This window comes from Engraulis encrasicolus, chromosome 10, assembly GCF_034702125.1.
Source record: "Engraulis encrasicolus isolate BLACKSEA-1 chromosome 10, IST_EnEncr_1.0, whole genome shotgun sequence".
Classification (NCBI taxonomy): Eukaryota; Metazoa; Chordata; class Actinopteri; order Clupeiformes; family Engraulidae; genus Engraulis; species Engraulis encrasicolus.
In genome coordinates, this window is record NC_085866.1 from 49,882,213 (window position 1) to 49,907,296 (window position 25,084).

General features: G+C 45.2%; 1 protein-coding gene and 1 long non-coding RNA gene across 5 annotated transcripts in view; one reads left to right on the forward strand and one right to left on the reverse strand.

Annotated features, from left to right (window-relative positions):
- LOC134457267 (nuclear receptor coactivator 3-like) overlaps nucleotides 1-15,894 on the reverse strand; it is a 143,312-nt gene extending 127,418 nt beyond the window's left edge. The window contains exon 1 of one of the 3 annotated variants that reach the window (XM_063209183.1): nucleotides 15,821-15,894. The gene's annotated coding sequence lies outside the window, so the exon portion shown is untranslated. The remainder of the gene's footprint in view (nucleotides 1-15,820) is intronic. The other 2 variants (XM_063209182.1, XM_063209184.1) reach the window with 2 other exon arrangements.
- A 2,743-nt stretch (nucleotides 15,895-18,637) lies between these two features.
- On the forward strand, nucleotides 18,638-23,423 carry LOC134456299 (uncharacterized). Of its 2 annotated transcripts, XR_010036303.1 has the most exons (4): nucleotides 18,638-19,372; nucleotides 20,375-20,453; nucleotides 21,149-21,249; nucleotides 22,365-23,423. It is a non-coding gene; the product is annotated as an uncharacterized LOC134456299 (long non-coding RNA). The 2 variants fall into 2 exon arrangements; XR_010036302.1 differs by lacking the exon at nucleotides 22,365-23,423 and having other exon boundaries at nucleotides 21,149-22,136.
- The last annotated feature ends 1,661 nt before the right edge of the window (nucleotides 23,424-25,084 follow it).

Here is a 25,084-nt window from a genome sequence, read left to right on the forward strand (position 1 = left end):
AAGCTAAAAAAACAACCGACACGTCTAGGTTACTCTTTGTATTGAAGGCAGTTTGAGCGTGGAATGACATCGCGCAGACCGCGCTTCAAAACGGGGCATAAATCAAAATTAACTACATCATGGCTGCGACAAGCTCACAAACAGTGTCACAAAGCGTATACACACACATATGCCCCCGGAGAGATGCTCCATCACTAACCTCCATCTTTTTTTTTTTTTTTTCCCGCGAGTTTTTGATGATAGGACAGTATGAGAGGTGGAGAGGAAGCAAATGGGGTGCAAGATGGGTAGGGGTCGGCAAATGATCCGGGCCGGAATCGAACACGGATCGACTGCGTAGCAGCCCAGTGCAGGTACCATTAGAGCCACGGCAGGGCCACTAGTCTCATTTTAACCCATCACAGAAGTATGCTACTAACTGAGATACAAGCCCAAACCTCCACTCAGAGGCCCTTCCATGGATCCGATGCAGGAGAGCAAACGCTGAGGCTCAGGCAGAGTTTAGCAGTGGTAGTTGTTCTCCTGCGGGTGGAGCCCAAAAACTTCACCTGAAGCTTAGCCTTGGTGAATAATTCATTGAACGTTGACATTGAAACATTGGAACAGCTTCAGTCATCTATTTGAGGTTAATAAGACCATTGCTTGGTCAAAATGAATGCCAAATCCAGCTGAACAGCTTTTCGCAGCAGAACACGCAAGATATTCTGCTCACCATATTGCTGCTACAAAAGGACCAAAAGTGAAAGCGAAGTGAAAGCCCATTGGGAACCTCCAACTCCCATTGTCATTGTGACACAGCACTCCACAGCACACAAGTGAACACTGCACACTGCACACAATGAAATTGCATTTATGCCACACCCGTGCAAGGGGGCAGCCCTCAGTGGCGCCCCATGGGGAGCAGTGGGACGGTACCATGCTCAGGGTACCTCAGTCATGGAGGAGGATGGGGGAGAGCACTGGTTGATTACTCCCCCCACCAACCTGGCGGGTCGGGAGTCGAACCGGCAACCTCTGGGATGCAAGTCTGACACCCTAACCGCTTACCCATGACTGCCCAAGTGCTCTCTCTCTTCCCCCGATTCAATGAAGTCTTTGGTCAAACTAAGTTAACTGTAACCCACCAAGGCCATCCTTCGCCATTGAGTCACGGCTGGATGTCACACACTGGAGCATACGTTACATTTGGCAGTGGTAGTCATTATCCATCGTCACTGTGACATGAAATGTTTTGAACCGAAGCATGACAAACGACTACCAGCTTGAGACAGACAAAAATGGCATCTATACATGTCTATGCCACTGGATGCAAATTAAACTGCTTCACAGGAGACCCTGCCAGCCCTTTTCACTGTTGCATCAGAAAAGTTCCATTTTGAAACAAAGCAGGAGGCAGAAAAAGTAGAGTCTATACAAGTCTATGAGACATAGACCTGCTTCGAATGCATTAAAATGTCCAGTGTTTGAAGGTGGTGTCTGAAGTCAGGTGTAAAGGGCCCATTCTCCTCTTGGCATTCCATCCACACAGGCCATCCTTTACAGGCCTCAAGTGCTAAAGCCAAGGCCAAGTTTGGCAAGTCCTTCTGAGGGAGCAGCCCAACAGCTCAGAGTACAGCACACCTGAAGCTTAGCTCCTTGGTGAATAATTCATCAAAACATTTTGGTCCCTTTATTTGTCCAATCCCCCCTCCCCTCCTTCTGTTGTTGTTTTTGTTCCTTGACTTTCCCTGGCTGAAAAACCTGCATCCAAGTTCTCTGCCAGAGCTAGGTATCAAAGAGGGTTTATTTTTGGTGCTGGTCGAGTGCTGAGGGCTGTCAGAGGTTAAGCTTACCGCGGCCCTGGTGATGGGTGGCACTGAGACGTGGCGGAGGAATAAAAAGCTTTTTTTCCCTCCTTTTCTTCGCTTGAAGGCCCAAGTTGCACTGGATAAAAGGAGAGATGGTGAGGGGAGGTAGTAGCGTAACAAGCTTGACATAGATGGAGGCAAGCAGCTTCTGTAGGGGCTTGAGTGGGGACTTCATTCACAGAGCAGATGGAGTTATCTGGACTGAATTGTAAAACACACACTCTGAAAACATGTACTTAGTTGAGCTGCAAGAGCAGCATTATAAAGGAATGAACAGAGTTTATAAAATGCCAGATCGCTTCCTTTGCCGGTACATAGTGCACGTATGAAGAGGAAAAAATCCATTTGTAATTCTTGAGGCAAATGTAGGAATCCTGAATATTTTACAACTAAAAAAAAATCGTCAAATCCCCAAAACATTCTGCTAGTAGGAAAACTCTCTGCAAAACTGTGCTACACTGAATTAAATATACTGAATTGCGATTCAACATAGGTCTGCATAACTCCTGCTCATCATGTCCTTTGCTGGCACATATTTCAGGAATCATGCGTGAGGTCAACTTTGTTCTATTCACAGCATAACTTCACAATCCTCTCCAGGGGCCTTGAAATAGATAGTTAGCTCCGGCACAGACTTTTTCCCCCCTTTCCTGGGCTTGTATATCCATGGGGCTAACAGATTGGTGCGGTCGGTTGAGCACTGCCCTGGGTAACTGCGGCGGGCAAAGTAATCAGACACTAACTAGGTTGAGTTGACCTATGAATCGAGGGTCCAAAGCTTATAGGTCGGAAGCTTTCAATTATGGCAGTCAATGAGAATAGGAGGGTGGGAGAGAGAGTTCAGCTATTTGTAAATAACTAGATTGAACCAGCGGACTGTGTTTGGGGAGAAGAAGCTCAGTCAGTTGGCATGAGTTAAAAGCACTACTCACCAAGCCAAGCACTAAGAACTGTCACCTGAAAAGATAATACGGAGGCTACAGACTAAACTACCTCAGACACATCTAAGGTTTCAGCCATTTACGTTCCAGGACTCCTAATGCAAAGTTTTGTCTGCATTGCACAGTTTCTCCATCACAGACACTGGAGCTCTTAGCTCTATGACCACTGTTTGAACTGCAGGCAGTTGCAGAGTCAGACTGTATATCTTTAAACTACCCCAAACACTTCCTCATTAGGGAGGCTATAGCCATGACGGTACTATCCAATTCTCTTAAACCTTATTGCAAAGATCACACAGGCCCATGAAGACCACACAGGCCCTCCATACTACAAAACAAACAGCATCCTCCCCCAATGCCGTAGTCCACAAAACCACCAGAGCCTGAGTGCAGCCATTCACAGCTGTCCTACACATCTCTCAAGGTGGTGGCTTATGTGGTTAAGGGTTAGGCTACAGATGTGCATGTTTGTGGCAAAATGTTGTTCCTGAAACCACAGACATTTACAATATGGACACCGGGAGTATTGCAGATTTCGGTGTTGGGTCTGCAACAGCCCTTGAATAACAGGAGGCAAGTTGTGAGGACAACTTATACATGTTCCCCCCTCCGCCCTTCCCAGCGAGCACACGTACACACACACACTCTCTCTGAGTTACCCAGAGAGGGGTCATGCACGGGTGGGCAACTTAAACCAACAGAGCTGAGCGGAACCGAGCAGAAAGCCGAGGGGTTGGACCCGGCACCCGGGCCTTCAGTTTCATCGGTAAAACTAGATGACACACGAGACCCTAAAGCAGTTCGAGAGGAGGACGAGTGGATGTAGAAGACGGACTGTGTGTGTGTGTGTGTGTGTGTGTGTGTGTGTGTGTGTGTGTGTGTGTGTGTGTGTGTGTGTGTGTGTGTGTGTGTGTGTGTGTGTGTGTGTGTGAGAGGGTCAGAGGGAGAGAGAGACAGAGAGACAGAGAGAGACAGAGAGAGTGAGCAAGTGAGAACGTGAGAGTGAAAGAGAACATGAGAGAGAGAGAGAGAGAGAGAGAGAGAGAGAGAGAGAGAGAGAGAGAGAGAGAGAGAGAGAGAGAGAGAGAGAGAGAGAGAGAGAGAGAGAGAGAGAGAGAGAGAGAGAGAGAGAGAGAGAGAGAGAGAGTAACCGACCCCCATCTAACACATACTGACATCTCTCAGACAAGCACTGCTTCCAAACTAAATGTAAACAAAATTATACAAAACTCCAAAGATAAATATCTGGACCATTGGCAAAATGAAACCAAAACCCAAAGCAAATTAGAATGTTATAGGACTATCAAAACAAATTATGAATTGGAAGAATATCTCTTTACTGTCAGAGATATAAAGCAGCGGCAGATCCTGACCAAATACAGACTCAGTGACCACAGCCTCGCTCTCGAAAAAGGCAGACGACGACAATCATGGCTGCCAAGAGAGCAAAGGATATGTGCTCACTGCACGACAGGTGAGGTCGAGACAGAGGCGCACTTCCTTCTCCAATGCGACAAATACTCAAAAATTAGAGAAGCGCACTTTAATAAATTTAACCAAGTAATCCCGGGTTTCCCGGATCTGAATACAGACAAATTATTATCTATCCTACTGGGACAACAAGGGCAGACAGCAACGCTTGCTGCCAAATATGTCAGTGCATGCCATAGACAGAGGGACATTGCATAGACACCACAAAAGCCACTACCCCCCCCCCCCCCCCCACACACACACACACACACACACTATGCACACCGACACCCACACCCACACATTTCTGTTTGCTTTCTTTTCTTGCTGATATCAATGCAATCGCAAGCATTCATTTGTGTGTTTGTTCTAACACTTATTTCATTATATCATTACCAATGTATCTTGAACCAATGCTTTGGCAATACAAAATATTTTTTGTCATGCTAATAAAGCTTCTTTGAATTGAATTGAGAGAGAGAGAGAGAGAGAGAGAGAGAGAGAGAGAGAGAGAGAGAGAGAGAGAGAGAGAGAGAGAGAGAGAGAGAGAGGGAGAGAGAGAGAGAGAGAGAGAGAGAGAGACTGTGTACTGTCTGTGTGTGTGTGTGTGGTGGGGAGAAAGGTAGTCACATAACAGCAGCGAGGTTCAATAAAAGTTGAGGCCACTTGCTTGTCAAAATGCATCTGTTAACATTTACCGCCAATTCTGAACTTTTGGGAGAGAGAGAGAGAGAGAGAGAGAGAGAGAGAGAGAGAGAGAGAGAGCGTGAGAGCGAGAGAGCGCGACAGATAGAGAGAGAGAGAGAGAGAGAGAGAGAGAGAGAGAGAGAGAGAGAGAGAGAGAGAGAGAGAGAGAGAGAGAAGGAAAGAAAAGGGAGGGAAAAACTAAAAACTAGGAGAAAGAAAGGTTGTGAGTGTGCATGCCCATGTAGGAAGATGCTGTTAAATAGCCTTCACGAGCCCCTCTCTTTCTTTTTTATACCATGGAAAAAGGCATGAAAACCCAAATCCCATCACTCAATTACACACACGCAGGCACGCACCCACACACACACACACTTTCCGTGCACAACAGCACAACCACTTATTTTCACAAAATTCAGAAAATGCAGCACCTCCAAATACATTAAGCACACATGGAAACACAAACAAACAAACAAACAAACAAACAAACAGAGAGACACCTACCAAATTCAGGTGTGACTAATAAACTTCCATCACACACACACACACACACACACACACACACACACACACACACACACACACACACACACACACACACACACACACACACACACACACACACACACACACACACACACACACACACACACACACACACACACACACACACACACACACACACACACACACACACACGACTGACAGGAAAGTGTGACGTCCCGGGGAGTCACACAGGAGGAGGCAATGCCATTACCACACCGCACATGGGCACACCTTTCACTATCTCTCTCTCTCTCACCCTCTCCCTCTCTCTCTCTCTCCATGGGCACACCAACACTGCACCCCCCTCACTCTCACTCGCTCCATGAGCTCAGGTACACCAACACTGCATCTCTCACTGTCTCTCTGTCTCTCACCATCCCACTCCCTTTCTCAGGTGTGCCCTTACTGCATATCCATCTGTCTTTCACTTTCTGTCTGTCATTCCATCTCTCTCAGACAGAGAGAGAGAGAGGGAGAGGGAGAGGGAGAGGGAGAGGGAGAGAGAGAGAGTTGGCAAACCACCCTCTTTCTATGTGTATTGCTGTTTGAGGATTGCCAATACTGCATGTCTATCTTTTTCTGTTGGCGTCTCTTCATCTCTCATTCTCAGGTGAACAACACTGCATCCTGCTCTCCCTGTCCCCCTCTCTTCTGCTCTCTCACACACACAATTGTCTCTCCCAGAGAGAGAGACGAATATCTTTCTCTCACCCTCTCTCCTTCTATCAATGAAGAGGAGAAGGGGACAGGTATGGAAGACCACAATGTGGACAAAGAAGAGGCAAAGGAAGATGATGATGTGATGTGGATGAGGAAGAGGATGTGATGTGGATGAGGAAGAGGATGTGATGTGGATGAGGAGGATGCTGATGTAAAATAGAGGAAGATGATGATGTGAAGTAGATGAGGAAGAGGATGATGTGGTGTGGATGAGGAAGAGGATGATGATGGTGTGGATGAGGAAGAGGATGATATGATGTGGATGAGGAAGAGGATGATGATGGTGTGGATGAGGAAGAGGATGATATGATGTGGATGAGGAACAGGATGATGATGGTGTGGATGAGGAAGAGGATGATATGATGTGGATGAGGAAGAGGATGATGATGGTGTGGATGAGGAAGAGGATGATATGATGTGGATGAGGAAGAGGATGATGATGGTGTGGATGAGGAAGAGGATGATATGATGTGGATGTGTGATACATCCACTCTGCTTCTCCAGTCTACAGGGAGGGGGAGAGGCAGCCAGAAAAAACACAACCTCTAAAGCGCAAAAGCAAACAAACAAATAAATAAATAAACACAAACCAATAAAACAAAGACAGAGAGAGAAATGACAAAGAGAGAGAACGAGCAAGAAAGACAGGGAAACCAAGATAGAGAGCACGTAAGAAAACGTGAGCGAAAGATGGAGCTAGAGAGAAAGAGAGAGAGCAGGAAGGAGGGGGCAGAGGTGAGTGAGGTGGAGAAAGCGAGAGAGTTAGAGCGAGAACCATAGAGAGAGAGCGAGAGAGAGAGGGAACAAGAGCTAGAGCAACAGAGAGAGAAAGAGGCAGAGAGAGATTGAGAGAGAGAGAGAAAGAGAGAGAGGCAGAGGGAGAGAGGGAGAGAGGGCAGCTGCTGATCCCCAGGTGTACCTGAGAAACGACAGGCTGTCTTGCTGCCCCTCCTCCCTCTGTAACCATGCATCAAAACACACACACACAGACACACAGACACACACAGACACACACAGACACGGCCATCGGTGGCCAACCCATGGACACACTTCACCCTGCAACCACAATAAAAACACAACACCACACAACAAAACACAACCCACACGGCCATCTGTGGGGATACTCTTCAACCCTGCAACCAGTTTTAATATTTCATCAGCTCACCCTAAGAACATGTGGGGGCTCTGAAGGCCAGAGGTTCCTTTTGTTTGTCTCCTAATTGAGCAAGGGGGCAGTGCAGTGGGCTCTGTATGTGTGTACGTCTGTATTTTTTTACGTCTATGCCTGTGAGGATACGTGTGTGTGTGTGTGTGTGTGTGTGTGTGTGTGTGTGTGTGTGTGTGTGTGTGTGTGTGTGTGTGTGTGTGTGTGTGTGTGTGTGTGTGTGTGTGTGTGTGTGGGACAAGGGGGTGGGAGGTGGGGGGAGAGAGGGGGGCACAATGCACATACATGCCGCAGTTGGGTTCATATTCCCTGGGTAAAGCCCCGGTGGTGAACTGAAGTGCTGGAGGGCTGGTCATCACTTTGAAGTGCATGTTGCTCCCTTGGCCACACCCCTCCCTTGCTTTCTCTTCTCCTCTCTTCTTTTCCTGTCCATACACATGTTTGTGTGTCTGTACGCTTGTGCAAGTGTGTTTGTGTATTTGTGTGTGTTGTGGGACTCTCTGTGTACCTGCACTTGTGGAGGGAGGAGAGAGGTGGGGGAGAGGGGGAGAGAGAGGGAGAGAGAGAGAGAGAGCACATGTGTGAGAAAGTGTCTGCACATGTAGAAGAAGCTTGCCTGTGTGTTTGTGTGTGTGTGTGTGTGTGTGTGTGTGAGGAGAGAGAGTCTGTGTACAAACAGAGTTTGTGTGTGTGTGTGTGTGTGTGTGTGTGTGTGTGTGTGTGTGTGTGTGTGTGTGTGGTGGAGAGAGCATGGAGCAGTTTGGGGCGTGCTACAGGAATGAAACGACCTTGAGAGCCGTGCAGCGTGCAGCGGGACTGAGTTGCCTAGGCAACGCTGCTCCTCACAACCAGTAACAGCTGGATACAACACACACACACACACACACACACACACACACACACACACACACACACACACACACACACACACACACACACACACACACACACACACACACACACACACACACACACACACACACACACACACACACTACCGCGCTCTGCAGCAGGAGCTGCCATATTAATAACAACAACCAATTAATACACCCCCTCCCATGCTCTTCTCTCTCCCTCTTTCCCCTCTTCCTCTCCCTCTCTCATCCACTCATCTCATCCTCTCCACTCTCTCCCTCTTCCCGTTTCACATTCCTCTCCCACTCATCCCTATTCGTTTTTCTTTCTCGTCCTCTCTCTCATTCTATCTCCGTCTCTCTTTCTGTTTTCCCGTTTCTCATTCCTTGCTCTCTCTCTCTCTCTCTCTCTCTCTCTCTCTCTCTCTCTCTCTCTCTCTCTCTCTCTCTCTCTCTCTCTCTCTCTCTCTCTCTCTCTCTCTCTCTCTCTCTCTCTCTCTCTCTCTCTCTCTCTCTCTCTCTCTCTCTCTCTCTCTCTCTCTCTCTCTCTCTCTCTCGTTTTCTCTGTCATCCCCTCATACCTCTTCATCTCCCTCTTCCTCTCCATTCTCCTGCCTTCAGTGGCAGCACAATAGATTGAGCGTGCAGCACGTTGAGGCCGAGAGGCTCAGAGCGGCACGGAAAGGAGTCGTTTTAATATCCTGCTCACAGACCCAAGGCTTCACACACACACACACACACACACACACACACACACACACACACACACACACACACACACACACACACACACACACACACACACACACACACACACACACACACACACACACACACACACACACACACGATAGAAGCATGCAATCCCCACCACAAACTCCCATAGTCGAGTGGCGTTGTCGCCGTAACTTGTCTTTTTTTATGGGTCGCAACTTGACGACTTGAAGTTGGCTAAGAGACGAGAGATTGCTTCAGAGCGTATTGACAGAGGAAGGGAAGTGTGCCTGAGGAAAGTAAAGATGGAATAGAAGAAAAAAACCTTACACACATCTTTAACAGTGCCAGAATCACTCCATCAATTATATAGACTTCACAAATTACCTCAACTTGGAGAAGAGAGAAGAGGGGTGGGGTGGGGGATGAATGGGGAAGCCTCTTCTTGCCAAGTCTGCCCAGGATGTCACTAAATGGATTTACTGTGTGGCCCATCTGGAAAGCATTCTGAGGTGGAGGACTTGAAGGGGATTGGTGGAGGTGGTGATGTGCATTTGGGAGAGGGTGCCAGATACAGTAGCTAGTTGACGCCTGTGTGTAAGAGCATCACCCTGCAACTACTACACCCTTTGTGATGGGCTCACACACTTTGTGTATGTGTTATTACCTAGTATCGACAGACACTCACACCAAATGGTTTCGATGCAGTGTGTCTTAGAGAAACAGTAGGTGTAATGGTGGAATGAGAAAGAGAACTTAAAAATTTCCACCCAAGCTGAAGTCTCATCCTGAGACGTTCACTTTCTCTCAGACCCAGAGTCAAGTCTCCCCTTCATATGTACCCAATGCTCTCTCAAAACAGGTTTCTCCAAACCTTGTGTGGGAGCATACAAAACTTTCATACACGAAAATGAAAGACGCCAGTTAGAAATCGGTTTGCCTTCTTGAGGATTACACACGATTTAGGTATGTTGTGTGCAGTGCACTCACTTTCTTTCTTAGGCCCTGGCGTGAGTAGCGGAAGGCCCTTGAGTTCTGTTACTGAACACCATAATATTCTATTTTTTTTAAAAATCACGTATTTACATGTAAACTCTACTCTAGTCTATACTGTACCATCAGAGTTTGCCAATGGTGTCACATCTAAAACTACAAAACAACCTAACAACTCAAGTGTACTGGAGACAAGAGCGACTTCAGAAATTGGTGTGGGAGTAGCTGAGAGAGACGATGACACAGTAATACTGAAACAGCAAGAGAAGATGACAGAGAGGAGGTGGATATGGAAGGCAGCAGAAAAAAAGTTGCAGATCAACAACAAACAGTTTAGAAAAAATGACAGAGGATAGAGTCAGGAGAGGGTAGAGGCCAATCCATGCCATGGAGCTGCACAGGTCTAACAAGAGTCAGGCTAGAGCTAGAGGCAGAGAGCAAAGGATGGGTTTCTTCTGGACTCCATTCAGTGAACCTACCCACTACACACTCCCCAAACTCTTCCACAATGTGTTTTGATAAACTGGGAATGCCTGGAGTCCAGCCATCATAAGGACGCCAGTAGACACTCCACTCCTCTTTTTGGAGTTAAGTCGAGGTACAATCCCTTTGGACCCTGCATCATTTATCATCCCTCTATCAGCTCTTCTCTTTCTTTTCCTCTCTCTCTCTTCAGGCACCCTCAGACAAGGGAGGGGGATGCCATTCATTCCAACATCAATGAGAAAATTAAGAGAAGGAGAAAGTTGTGAAAAAGATGGAAGACTCTGATAAAGGGCACACACAGGGCAACACTATCACGCGCACACGCACACGCACACACACACAGCCATTTCAAGTACACAGTACAAGGCTAAGGACAATTTTGGGCCTTAACACTTCCATTCATAGAAGATTCAAGAATGTATTGTCACCGTCAAAGACCAAGGATATCATGTTTGGCACCACAAAAGGTGGAAAGCTCATTTATTTTATTGGGAACCAACTATCTCCCGCTCTCCTCCCAGGAGCACGCATAGCGGCTGATGAAGATGAGGAAGAGGAGGAGGACACACAGGAGTGGCCAGGAGAGGAGGGGGGTAGGTGTGCGTGTGTGTGTGTAAAATAATAGATTCTTTCACTGGGTGCTTCTCCTCTGATGGTGAAACCGATGCGACGCCGCAAGATTAATTCATCTTCAGCATGCACCGAGACAACACCATGGAAAAGAAGCTCTAAGCTACCACCCCCCCTCTGCTTGCTCTCCAGTTCACCATCACCCCCAACAGCCCTCTCTGGCCATGGGAACGAGGAGAGAGGGGACCGTGCAAGACAGCACCACCTCCCATTCAGCAGCAGCCTCTGGTTAGGGAGAGACGGAGAGAAAGGTAGAGCGGTGAACAGAGGGGAGAGAAGGGAGAGGAGTTGAGGTAAGGAGAAGAAGGCGGGAAAAGAAAGACATCGGAAGGAGATAGGAGGAGAAGAAAATGACGTGCAGACTAACAAACGGCATTCCAGCTGCATACAGCTTGCTGTACTGTTGCACTCTCCATCTGAAAAATCCCCCCCTTGATTACTTCGCTCCGCTTCCTGGTCTGTCTCACCCTCGCTCTTCCACGCACTCCAAACAACCCCCATTCCACACACACAGCTCATCATCATGACCCAGCCGGTAATCGCCTCCTCTCTTCCCTGCCCCCACAGCTTCCAAAAAAAGAGTATCTCACGCTTGCTCTTCTGCCACCCCTTTGGTTTGTGACAGTCGTGATGCATCACACGGTCACCACAGCAACCAACAACACCACGCCACACCCACCCCCCAACGCACAGACACACACACACAGAAAGACTTTCTCTCTCTCTCTCTCACACACACACACACACACACACACACACACACACACACACACACACACACACACACACACACACACACACACACACACACACACACACACACACACACACACCCTTAGTCATTCATGGCGGGGTCCCCCACAGCGTGGTCTACAGGCCCCCAGCAGCACGGCCCTGTCCGACCACCCTGCTCCCACACGATTTAGGAGCCCCTTACACACTCACAGGACAAGAGGAAGGGGACGGGCAGGGCAGAGCGGGGCAGGCCAAGCACACAGAGGGGCAGGAACAGGGGAAGGGAGGGGAGAGAGAGAGAGAGAGAGAGAGAGAGAGAGAGAGAGAGAGAGAGAGAGAGAGAGAGAGAGAGAGAGAGAAGTGGAGAGGAGAGGGGGCAGAGAGAGACAGAGGGACAGAAACTGTACACTGTGTAGACAGTGGGATAGAATGAGAGAAGGGGGTGGAATCATAGAGAGAAAGGAAAGAAAGAATGAGTGAGAAGAGAATGAAAATGAGAAAGATTGGGGGGGGGGGAGAGGGGAAGGAGGGAAAGAGAGAAGCCAAAGAGCAAGAGCAAGGGCAATAGAGAGAGTAAGGGGGCAAAGAGCCATGTTAATTGAGACCGAGCAGCACTTGGAGAGGTGAAGGGAGGAGAGGGAAGAGGGAGGAGAGGAGAAGAGAGGGGGAGAGAGAGACAGAGCTGTAAATCTGAAGTCTCCACCGGGTCCGGCACGCGCGTGCCGCCCCAACAACTTACTTCCTCCATTCGCAGGCAGACATACATCACAGTTTCTAAAGTTGCAACGCCGCCCACACACACACTCACGTACACAAGGAACTCGCACACATACAGACATGCGCGTGCCCACACGCACACACCCACTCATGCACAAGTAACACACACACTCAGACACACAAACACACACAAGCATTCTGGTAATACATGATAAATTGCCATGTAGCTCAACTTTTTTTGTTTCACAGACTTACCGGTAAATAGCTTTTCCAGCTAACTGAAAAGGGTGTTCATTTTTTCCCCTTCCATAAGTGTTTTGTGTAGTCACAACAACACAACATGAGTCACTTCAGAGTGACAAACAAACATTGACCATAAAACACGTGAGGAAGCTGGGGGGGATGAAAAAAGAGAGATCATAACTAGCACCACCAACACATGTCTCCACAATGTCTGAATGTGTGGACTGACAACAGGGGGAGGTCAAAGTAGAGAGCAACCATAAACCTGTGGACTCAAGAAGCCACCCGCTATCAGTAGAGAGAGAGAGAGAGAGAGAGAGAGAGAGAGAGAGAGAGAGAGAGAGAGAGACAGAGAGAGAGAGAGAGAGAGAGAGAGAGAGAGAGAGAGAGAGAGAGAGAGAACGATGTGCCATTGCCGTCACCACTGCCACCAAGGGCTGGGTAGGCAGGCAGGTGGGTGGGTGTGTACCTGGGAGGTGTCCTGGCAAGGTAGTTAAAATTGCTGGCAAGAAGTTTTTACGGGAGCCATCAAAATAAAGTAGGCTTGTGGAGAAATCATCCACGTGTGGCACGTGGCTCCATGATAAGGAGTCACTTGTAGAGCCATCATCTTCAGCAGGAGTGGCTGCAATCATCCTGGTACAGAGCGGTACACAACACATCAGCCTTAACAGGTTGCAGTTTGACTGGGAGTAGGACAAGTGTCTTCTGTGCCGTAAACCAAATCACTCTTGTATGGAGAGCACAAAAGTGGTGTCCCACTCCATAGAATAAGATTAAATTCGAAACCAGCAATAACATCCAGTTCCAAGAAAAACTTTTTGTGCTCAACAGCTGCCTCACTTTGAAAGTAGACTCCAAAGGAAGTTGAGTGTGAAGTCAGAAAAAATGGGACTGCATGTGTAACGGATGCCAAAATGGCAGAACATTAGTAACCCTCCAACAATATCATAGCGCTCAGCTATCAGTCTGAACCTTCAACTCAGCGGCATCATGGTGTCTCCCATGCTCTACTGGAGCGCTGACTGGTAGGTTATGGGTTCGAGCCCCGAACGGCCAACTAGAGCAAAACAGAATATGTTTTTACTCGTCATGGCAATAAGTACAATGGAATTCAGCATTCCTTGTCCATTGAAGCAATACATAATTAAAGGTTAAAAAATATTTAAAAAGATGATCTCAGTTACACTGGTACCGTGACCCAGTGTCATGGGTACAGAGGCCATGTAGCTGGGGACAGGTAAACCTGTTAAGACAGAGGAGTGCAGAAGGGTCACCTAATGCCACCCCTGTTCTATCTCAGCCATGGGCCAGGCCCATGACTCATTTTAATCCTCTCGCCTTGACCTCTTCCACAATATGCGCGAAATTACAGTATCTCCTGCACTAGTTAGCACGCCAGTGTTTATTTAAACCAACAGAATCATGAATTCATGTATTATTATGTTGTCATAAGTAGGTCATCGGGTCCTTTATTTGTTTCATTAGTTTAACACATCAGAACACATTTCAGGAAAGTACTGTTTTTTTCTGTTAAGCATGCCAAATCACACAGAACCTTGGGTGCCCCCTTAAAAATGACATACCATACAGGCTGCGCAAAAAGTTTACATTTGGTTTGCAGTAAAACGGCGGATTGAGCTTTACGCATGAGGGTGAATCTTTGGCACACAGAATAGGAGTAAATCTAACATCGATCAAGGAAATGGAGACGTTTGCACTTTTGTGGATTTCGAAGACTTTCTTACAGCTACCAGAGCACTGGCAGTTAAGCAGCCGAACTCATTCGCTTTGTAAAGTAATCGGAACTTGTTACCATTTTCATAACGCTCGCACTACCGCCCCCGCCCCCTCAGTTTAAATGTCGCTTGAAGCACAAAATCCATATCACCCAGCTACAAGGTAGGACAGCAAGCGTTCGTGTTGTTAGGTTTGAAAGCTGAGACCAGTAAACCCCTATGTAGTTACTGATTACCCTTTGGTACACTGTATTGCTGTTTCTTGCTGTGACTATAGTCCAAGACTGTTTTACGCAAAGAAAGCATGGGTGCTTCCACCAATGGAGTCGTTTCTACACTGTTGTGGCAGGATATATTCATACTCGTTGTGCAGACTCTACCCACCGGTGATCACCCATGAAGTTATATTGTGAATCAGTTCAACATTTTGCAACAGGAACGGACATAATAGCCATGTTCATTCGTGCGTAATGCATGTCTTCAAAAAAGACTCCGTCCCCAGTATGACAATAACGTGCAACTTTTAAAAACACCAACTGGCCCGCAAAACTCCTGTGGTCTCTGCGTGTGAATCGCTGCTCCAGCCGTGGCTTGGTGACTTCCATACCAAGACCAATCGAACTGCAAGCCAGCGCATTTGTTTCCGCATGACTGCTCTGACACACCAATGCTCATAAGCGAAAAGAGTAAGACTGTCTTTTCAAACGCAACCAAATTCACCTGTGCATGCAAAACAGTAGGCTAATAGCCATAGCCTGGTGCATATTTGACAGCCACTGTCCATATATTGCATGTCGCCGCCGCGTTTCAGTACAACACAGACAGACAGAGCTATCTTAGATCTTAACCCTAACTCTGCTGCTGCACAAAGTAGACAAGATGGCACGTATTGTACCTGACATTATAGTTCTAGCCTACAACCATGGAGATTGCTCATAGGGGTTGCCTCAATTAACTCGTGCAAATAGTTTCTTAAGTCTTGCAACAAACTTCTCTCGCTTACATTTAATTCAATGTAGTCCAAGAAGAACAGATTGCTGGGCGGATATAATATTTCAATTTACTACACGGCGCCTAATTTTTCAGCCTATAATGTCTATCCCGAGTAAACACACAGGTGCCGATTTCTAAAACGGTAGCGAATTCATGGTGCCTTCTTACGCCGATGTAGAACTAAACCAGCATGCAGGGGCACTACGTTGTGTTGCGGTTTCAACGCGAACATCTGCGGTGAACGAAGTCTGAGAATTTCCCTCATATCAAGGACACAATAATGCTGTGCGCCGACAGAGATGCGGCGAGGTCGGTCTGAAACACATCAAATACACCAACTTACCTCTGTAAACGTATCCCTGCGACCACACAATTTTCCTTTTTCCTCCACTATTAACTCTCCGCCATCTTCCGCACTGTGTTTGTTTAAATGGGAAACACTCCCCGAGCGAAATCAGCCAGCTTGTTGCCGACGCTGGGACTTCTGGGTAGGGGAGTCCGTAAGTACATTAGCTGAATCCAAATGGCGACAGTCCTCCAGGCACCGAACTACAAGTACATGTATGCTTAAGACGCTAAACTGAACTCCAATGTAGACGGCTGGCAGGGTTGATATGAGAGACATGCCACAGTATTTATTTATAGTTAACCTGACGAGCACCCGGTAAGCAAACAATGACCTGAGCGCAAAATATCTGCATTACCGTAAACCCTGGTCACCACTCAGGATGGGCTATTTGCAAAGACGCGTAATACAATTGTTATTGGCACGTCGTTACGTTGGAATAAATTTAGACGTGAAACGCTTTTTTCCCCTCATGCAAGAATGTTCTATTAACGATCTCGACCTCTCCAACTGTTCTTAATGTTTTTCTCTGGTTGCCAAGATTGAAAGGAAAATGCAAAATGTAAACATCAACAGGTTATGTAGGCTATGCTATCAATTATATTAAATCAAACAATGTCGTGTTACTATTCGCAAAAGCTGAGCGATCCCTTAATAATAATAATAATAATAATAATAATAATAATAATAATAATATAATATTATTATTATTATTATTATTATTATTATTATTATTATTATTATTATTAATGATTGGATCTTCGTCTGGTGAAGCTTCATTGAGGATGTCTCATTAGTCGGAGCAATCTTGTTCATTTACAGCAGCTCCCCCCCCTCCTCCACTGCAAGAACTGGATTTTCTTGCCCTAACTAGGGAAAACTATCACTGCTAGGCTTGATGCTTTATGCATGAGGCACATATGTGGACTCCATATGGGAGAGTAGACAGGGTCAGCGTGTGGCCAATGCTGCCCAGCTCGACGTCCTGGGGTCTGTGGCTCGGCCGGCACCTGGCCCCTCATCCACCACACACACACACACACACACACACACACACACACACACACACACACACACACACACACACACACACACACACAGGCGGGAGGAGCAGAGAGAGAGCAAGCGAGAGAGAGAGACAGAGAGAGAGGGAGAGAGAGAGACGGGTATCCATGGTGATCACATGCAGGTGCACCAGCAGAGAGAGAGAGAGAGAGAGAGAGAGAGAGAGAGAGAGAGAGAGAGAGAGAGAGAGAGAGAGAGAGAGAGAGAGAGAGAGAGAGAGAGGACCATGTCCACAGTGCCAGAAGGGAAAGAAGGACTGACATGTTGAGAGAGAGAGAGAGAGAGAGAGAGAGAGAGAGAGAGAGAGAGAGAGAGAGAAGGAGACAGAGAAAGAGCGAGGGAGAGAGAAAGAAATAAACAGAAAGGGAAGGGAGAGAATGGGGGGGGTAGCAGAAGAAAAATGAAATGATAAATGAAGTGGAGAAGAGAGAGAGGGAGAAATAGAGAGGGCGGGAGGGAGGCAGGGAGGGGCAGAAAAAAGCTTGGATGAGAGAAAAGGATGAGAGAGGTTGAATTGGCAAAAGAAAGGGAAGAAACTGACAGGGTAATGAGACAAGGGAAGCTTTAAAGCCAAAGACAAGACGAGGTAAGCGCGAGACACTTTGCGGTAAACTGCAGTATTTTTCACCCTGCACTTTTCACAATTTGAAGTGAACAAACAGAAATGCCCTCTTTGTTGAAAAAAAGGGAGCAATGTCTAACACATGTGCTAGTTTCTCTCAACAACTCTGTCACAAACTCCTTTTTTCTTTTGGCGTTTATTATTTTTGGCCTTTTCCACAGAAATGTCACATTGGAAAGGATCATTACTCAGTTGTCTCCCTTTCGCAAGCTGGTTGTATGTATATGAAAAACAAAAAACTAATGTACGTAATGTAATAATAGCACTAAGTTTAAAAAAATATATAACGTATATATGAATCAACGTTTCCTAGAGAAACAAGATACAAAGACAAGGATTCCTTGAGATATCTAAAATTAATATAAGCTGTATGTTTTTCTTCATTAACATACATGTACTGTGAAATAGAGTAAGTATGCACTGACAAAAATAGCATTTGTCCTGGACTGCAGTACCATAATCAGAAAGAGCTGAGAGTGGACTTTAGCACTACTGCTCTGAGTCCTGCTAACATTTGAATATGTGTAAATGTGTGTGTGTGTGTGTGTGTGTGTGTGTGTGTGTGTGTGTGTGTGTGTGTGTGTGTGTGTGTGTGTGTGTGTGTGTGTGTGTGTGTGTGGGTGTGTTGGTGGGGGGGGGGGTAGAGAAGAAGAGAGAAAGGCAAGGAAAGGCTATGTGTGTGTGTGTGTGTGTGTGTGTGTGTGTGTGTGTGTGTGTGTGTGTGTGTGTGTGTGTGTGTGTGTGTGTGTGTGTGTGTGTTTTCTTGCTCTCTGCTGTGTGATCTAATGAGAGGGTTGTCAGGGCGTCCTCCCTGTCCTCCCTCCCCCACCAAACACAATGCAAATTAAACCAATGCTGCCCTCTTGACAGCATGGCTGCGTGGTTGTGTGTTTGCGTGTGTGTACATACATGCGTGTGTGTGTGTGTGTGTGTGTGTGTGTGTGTGTGTGTGTGTGTGTGTGTGTGTGTGTGTGTGTGTGTGTGTGTGTGTGTGTGTGTGTGTGTGCACGTCCGCATGTGCGCTCGTGCTTGTGTGTGCGTGTGCATGCACACTCGTATATGTGTGTGTGTGTGTGTGTGTGTGTGTGTGCGCGCGCGCACGTACGCGTATGGAGAGAGATCAGTATCAATATTAAGAAATGAATGTCACACCACTCACCAATATATTTCGTGATCCACAAACAAATGTAATAACATTCGCAAATATAATTCATACATTTCATGATCCACAAACAAATGTAACAACATTCACAAATATAATTCATGATGCACAAATGAATGTAACCCCATTCACAAATGCCAGCGCAGTTCTATTAATTTGCAAACCGGTCTACATATATTCGCAAGCCCTATACATATTTGTGACTTCCATTGTATTTGTGTGTGGATTTTTGAGACTGTCCTGACGGTATTTGACACACAAATGTGCTCAGCCAATCACATCAGCCGGCGTTCGAGCGTAAGGTTGAAGACATTGCGCTTCTATTACGCAGAGCAGGCTACTAGTGCGAAGCCACCATAGATCTGTATAAATAACTGGAAGTAGAGCCATTACTGAAGTGCTCCCTGACGTAAACTCGGAAGCTTATGAAGTTACTGACTTTCACATCATCTTTGTACAAATATGTCTGGATCTGGACTAACGTGTGCCGTAATCGGATGTAACAATAACAGCAGAAAGCTAAAAATGTGGAAAAAGAGCGTATGTGCGCTTCATAGTCCACAGTTTAAAGAGGATTGTCCATGTTGTGTGCCCTACGGTGTACACCGCTTCCCCGGCCGTGCTGAGGATGAAGACATTCGCAAGATGTGGATTAAACACGTACACCGAAAGGACTTTGCCCCCAAACAAGTATTCAAGGGTATGTATTTTTATTTCTAGGTGGTTAGTGTAGTTAAGTATTGTAAGCCAGTGTCTATGTAAACTGGTGGCAACAATTATTTAGCTTGGCTAGCTAACGCTAGTTACTATTATTTAGCATTCTTTCATTAATACCTAAGTTTCCCCAGGATTGGGAAGAGCACCATGAGCCCCATGGTTATCTGTGCTGTGTGTCATGGTACATTTGTGTGCTTTTTTTCGATTATTTGTGTATGTGTGCCCTTTGAAATGAAAATGTGACCCTGGCAACTTAGCTAATTATTTTGTTATGCTAGCGGAGTTTTGGCAAGGCTAGCCAGGTTACACTGACTTTAACAAGAAGTCAGGCTAGGTTTTGGTAGCACCAAGAGCCCCATGGTTATCTGTGCTGTGTGCCATGGTACATTTCTGTGTTTATTTGCGATTATTTGTGTATGTGTGCCCTTTGAAATGGAAATGTGACCCTGGCAATTTAGCTAATTCTTTTGTTATGCTAGCGGAGTTTTGGCAAAGCTAGCCAGGTTGTGTGACTGACTTTAATAAGAAGTCAGGCTAGGTTTTGGTAGCTTTTGTTTTGTCCATAACCTACCCCAATTTTATTTTCATCTCATAAATCGACCAGCATGTTTGTATTTGTAATAATGTTTGCCATTCTATTGGAAATAAAGTGGTGGGGACAAGCTAGGTTCATCTCAAAAGTGGTAGGCCTATGGACATGTCCTAGCCTAGCGCAGCCAGACCCGGTCGCTAGGGGCGTCTAGATTTCTAGGCTAGACATGTCCCCCAACACCCAGACTGAAAATTACACCCAGACTGAAAATAACCCTTCCTCAACAAAAGATAATTTTCGCTATCCAACCTCAGTGTACATGTCTTGCTTTGTCCTGTATTTTGTCTAATGTATGTGAGAATGACTGCAGCCATGGCAAAGATAATTTTCTGTTTCATGTGTAACAGCCAATTATATATATTTTTTATCTCATCTTATTCCCACCCTCCTTAGGTGTGTGCGGAGTACACTTCCCTGACGGCAGACCAACGCAGGAACACCCATATCCCATAATATGGGATATGAATATAGTGTAAGTTTACATGTATATAACAAATAACTTAAGTGCTTTTTTCTTAATTACCTTAACCATATGTTGTTAAAGTACTTTTGGAGCGATTTGCCTCCAGACGTTAGACTCTCTCCCATCTGCCACTACTTTTTAATCTAGGCTAAAATAAAAAATAAAAAATAAAAATAAAAAAAACACACACATTTTCTTAACTTAGTTCTTGACTCTTAGTTGTTATGCTTTCTCTCCTTAAAGGGACAGTTTGGTCAATTTCAACATGCAGTTGTAATGCTCACACTACCCTGGACTTGTCAGTGCCTGACAATATTAAGAGTTATAAAATATTAAGAGTTGGCCTATGTTTCATTTTTTAAAAATGTAAACAAACGCTGCCCCCATTAGAATTGCTCATATCTCGGAAAGGGCTGAGCCGAAAAATGTGGCATCACCAGGTACTGACAAGTCAAGGGTAGCGTGAGCAATACAACTGCATGTTGAAATTGACCAAACTGTCCCTTTAAGCCACTGCTTTTATGTACCTAAATTGCCTTTCAACACTTGTGTCTTATTATTCCATGCAAGAGTTTACATCTGCTAATTGTAATATAAAGCAATGTGAAGTGAGATTTAAAGTGTTCTGTAGGACAGTGGCGTTGTAATTAACTGTTTTTTAAAAGCTGTTGGTGTTTTTTGTTCCTTCTTATATTTATTCTCAGAAAGCACCGTCATGTGGAAGACCACCCCAAAGAGGAGATGTCTCCAGCCCCCAACAGAGAGACCATGTGATGAGCCTCCTGTGACAGATTCTGACACCGAAGTAGGGCATAGCTTGGAGGATAGCCTGTCTCCACACCAATGTGATGTTGGCACTCAGTGGCCAGAGCGTAGTGATCATGATTGTTGTTCGATGAAGTCAACAAAAGATGCAAGCACACAAACCGATCCTACACCATCACTGTCAGATCATGACATGGATGATAAAGTGTCAAAACTTTACACTGGACTAGACATCATCAGCTTTTGGCAACTTTTGAACACCATCATTGGCTTTCTTCCACAGTCGAAGACGTTCAAATTACCAGTCCATGAACAGCTAAGTGCTGGTCCTAATGAGGCTTCGGCTTGGCTACAGCCTGTGATATGTCCGCAATGTGGAGAGCAACACTTGCCAATTTCACAAGGGAAAATCTTATTTTTTGGCTCCCTCGAGACACTCTGAATAGAGTAAGACCTTCAAGTTTTCTTGAACAGTATCCCAATGCAACATGCATCATAGATTGCACTGAAATATTTGTCCAAAGACCGAAGAACTTGGGGAAAAGAGCAAAAACATACAGCAACTATAAGCATCACAACACCTACAAAGTCCTCTATTGCATAGCCCCCAATGGTTTTGTGATGTATGTGTCAAAACTGTTTGGTGGCAGAGCTAGTGACACTTTTATCTTAAACTGTGGATTTCTGGTGATCAGATTTTGACAGACCGGGGATTCACAATTGGAGATGTTCTTCCTCCAGGAGTGACATTGGCTATTCCAGCATTTACACGTGGATGTACACAACTATCAGAACATGAAGTCACAAGAACCCGCCGTCTCGCCAATGTCCGAATTCATGTTGAACGTGCAATAAGAAGGTTAAAATGCTTCAAAATTTTGAGTAATGTAATTCCAGGTTGATTAAAACATGTTGATGACATTTTGACTATTTGTGCAGGCCTGTGTAACCTTCTTGAAATCTTACAAACATGTTTGGCATACACTACACTTGTCCCTGTCTGTAGGCCTACATGTCAGCATCATCTTCCAACTTGTCAGTGATACTATGCCCAAGATATTTTGTACTGCTTGACACACAGTGATTGCCCTGACAGGTAAAACGTTGGAAAGACTTAAGATCCTGAACATAACACTTTTTTGCATTGTACTGTAGGCCTACATCAAACTCAACCCCATACTCAGAGCACACATTCAGAAGTTGCTGAAACTCAACAGCGCCGGGGGACATGGGCCTAATAGCCAGATCATCAAATGGTTGAAAACAGTGCATGTGTTTTATTGTCTGTGTATAAATCTCGTCATACATCCAGTGCGTTTTGTTTTTTTTAACAGACGTGTTTTCACAATGACACTCTGAGAATTTACTTTTGAACAAAGTGTCTTGTGTATAAAATGGTGTGCAGACAGCCGGAGTGTGTGTGTTGCGTAAAGGAACAAGTGCTTTGCAAAGCTGGTATGAAAGTGTAATGCTAGACTTTTGATTAAGGTAAAGCAGCATGTGTTATAGTACCAACAACTGAACAATATGCTACTTTGGTCATCAGCCTTTAATGTTTAAGCAGTAGCCTAGGCAAAAACTGTAACAAAGTAAAAACAAAACAAAGAAAATATAACTGCCGAATGAATTAAGAACCTGAATTATCACCAGCATTTGACCGGTTGTTAATTTAAAACCAGGCATGCATATGTATCTATATCTATCTTTAGAAATTAGGCCTACGTTAACAACAGGGAATCTTTATCTTTTCAGGTCAAGGTGGCCGCCTTGGCAATAGGGAAACTCTCTCTCTCTAGGCTAGGCCTGATCAGAAAGCAAGGTGTGTGTGTGTGTGTGTTTTTTTTTTTTTTTTAACCTCTGTCATTAAAGGGACACTGCAAGATTTATAGTTGTTTATTTCCAGAATTCATGCTACTCATTCACTAATGTTACCCTTTTCATGAATACTTACCACCACCATCAAATTCTAAGTATTCATTATGACTGGAAAAATTGCACTTTTCATACATACAAAGGGGGATCTCCTCCATCATTGTCCGCCATTTTGAATTTCCAGAAATAGCCATTTTTAGCTGCAAAAAGGACTGTACTTGGGCCATAACAGAAAATCTGAGTTTATTATTTAGTAAACTATCATGAAAAGATCAAATTTGGCAATAGGCAACCCAGTTACAATGAGCAGCATAGTTGCAGTACCCTTTTTGACCATTTCCTGCACAGAGTCCCTCTAACTGATAAAAATAAAGCCTTGTTGGCCTCAACATGTCATTAATTTCACCATGTAAATCGTGCCTTGCAAGAACTGATATTTTGAGGCAGTGTTAAGACAGTGGGTTGCACCAGCTGATTGCTTAGGCTACTTAACCACAGCCCTTTTAGAAGACATCACCTCCCGTCCTCTCCTTGTGGTAGCGTCTCCAGCAATAAGTAAGGATTTGGCGCCCCTTAGTGGCAAGCTGTGCACCCAGCGATGAACAGACAGACAGACTGCAAAACTCAATCACATATTATGTGGCAGAGGTAATGATAAAAATGATGTCTGGTATAGTCAGGAGGTAATGAAAAAAAGCCAGTATAACATTTCCCAATCAATATAAGGGGATAATGATTAATTAAATTGAATGTGTGACAGTGGCACCAGCTCTCTGTTAAGACTGGACACCACAGGTCAGCTCCTGTGTCTATTCCACAACACACTGCAGCAAGATTTTACATTACATTACATTTCACTTAGCTGACGCTTTCATTTGTTCAAAGCGATTTACAACTATTATTTTTCAGGGTATTGGTTACAGTCCCTGGAGTAATGTGGGGTTAGGTGACTTGCTCAAGGGCACTTCAGCCATGGATGGAGGTGTAGGGAGAGGTCGTGGGGGATTCGAACCAGCAACCCCTAGATTGAAAGACCAACTCTCTAACCACTAGGCCAGGGGTGTCAAACTCAAACTCACAGAGGGCCAAAATACAAATCTGGAACAAAGTCGCGGGCCAAACTCAATATTTACAACGGCCTAAAATTGTGCAAACACACTTAATCTCATAATTAATTTCACAAACAGATTCCCATCGTAGTTCAAATGTGCCTGCAGATACTCTGTTGCAGTAGTGTGAGCAGTTTTACTGGCCTATGCCCAGCCCACTCATATTTTTTTTGACACATTACATTTTATGTTCAGGTCTTATGCTATATATTAATGGTGTATGTGGGCCAACTGTAATACACATTTGAAATGATCTAAAATGACTCTGCGGGCCAGATTTGGCCCCCGGGCCTGAGTTTGACATCCCTGCACTAGGCCATGGCTGCCCAGATTTCTCACAAAGAGCTGCATTGAAATGACATTAAGAACATTAGTGATTAATAACAAATTGCCTAGTAAAAAACACACCAGCAAGAGTCATTTAGTGTATGGGGCCATTTGTAAAGTGGACCAATGTAAGGTGTGTGTCAAATTTGAACAACCACCACCCCCCACCTGCAAACTACAATGCTGCAGTTGGATATTGAGCACAAGTAGCTAGGTTGTTTTTCAGTTCAGCACATATAAAAAACACCATCAAGTAAGCACACAGTATTGAACTATATTAAATTCACTATCTGTATGCATTTTAATAACTGTGTAAATAAACAATTCAAAACCGCCAGGTTAATTCATTTTTCTTTAGCATTTAAGCCTACAGTATACGGTATGTCATACCTTTGTCAGGTGCACTGATTCTCATTGATATGATTAGATTAGATAAAACTTAATTGTCTGTTACACCCATGAAAAAGAAAATTGTCTTTGGCGTGGCTTCAGTGATTCTCACAGACATTAGACAAGGCTTGACCAAAAAAAAAAAAGACAAGACCACACAATACATGCATGCTGCAG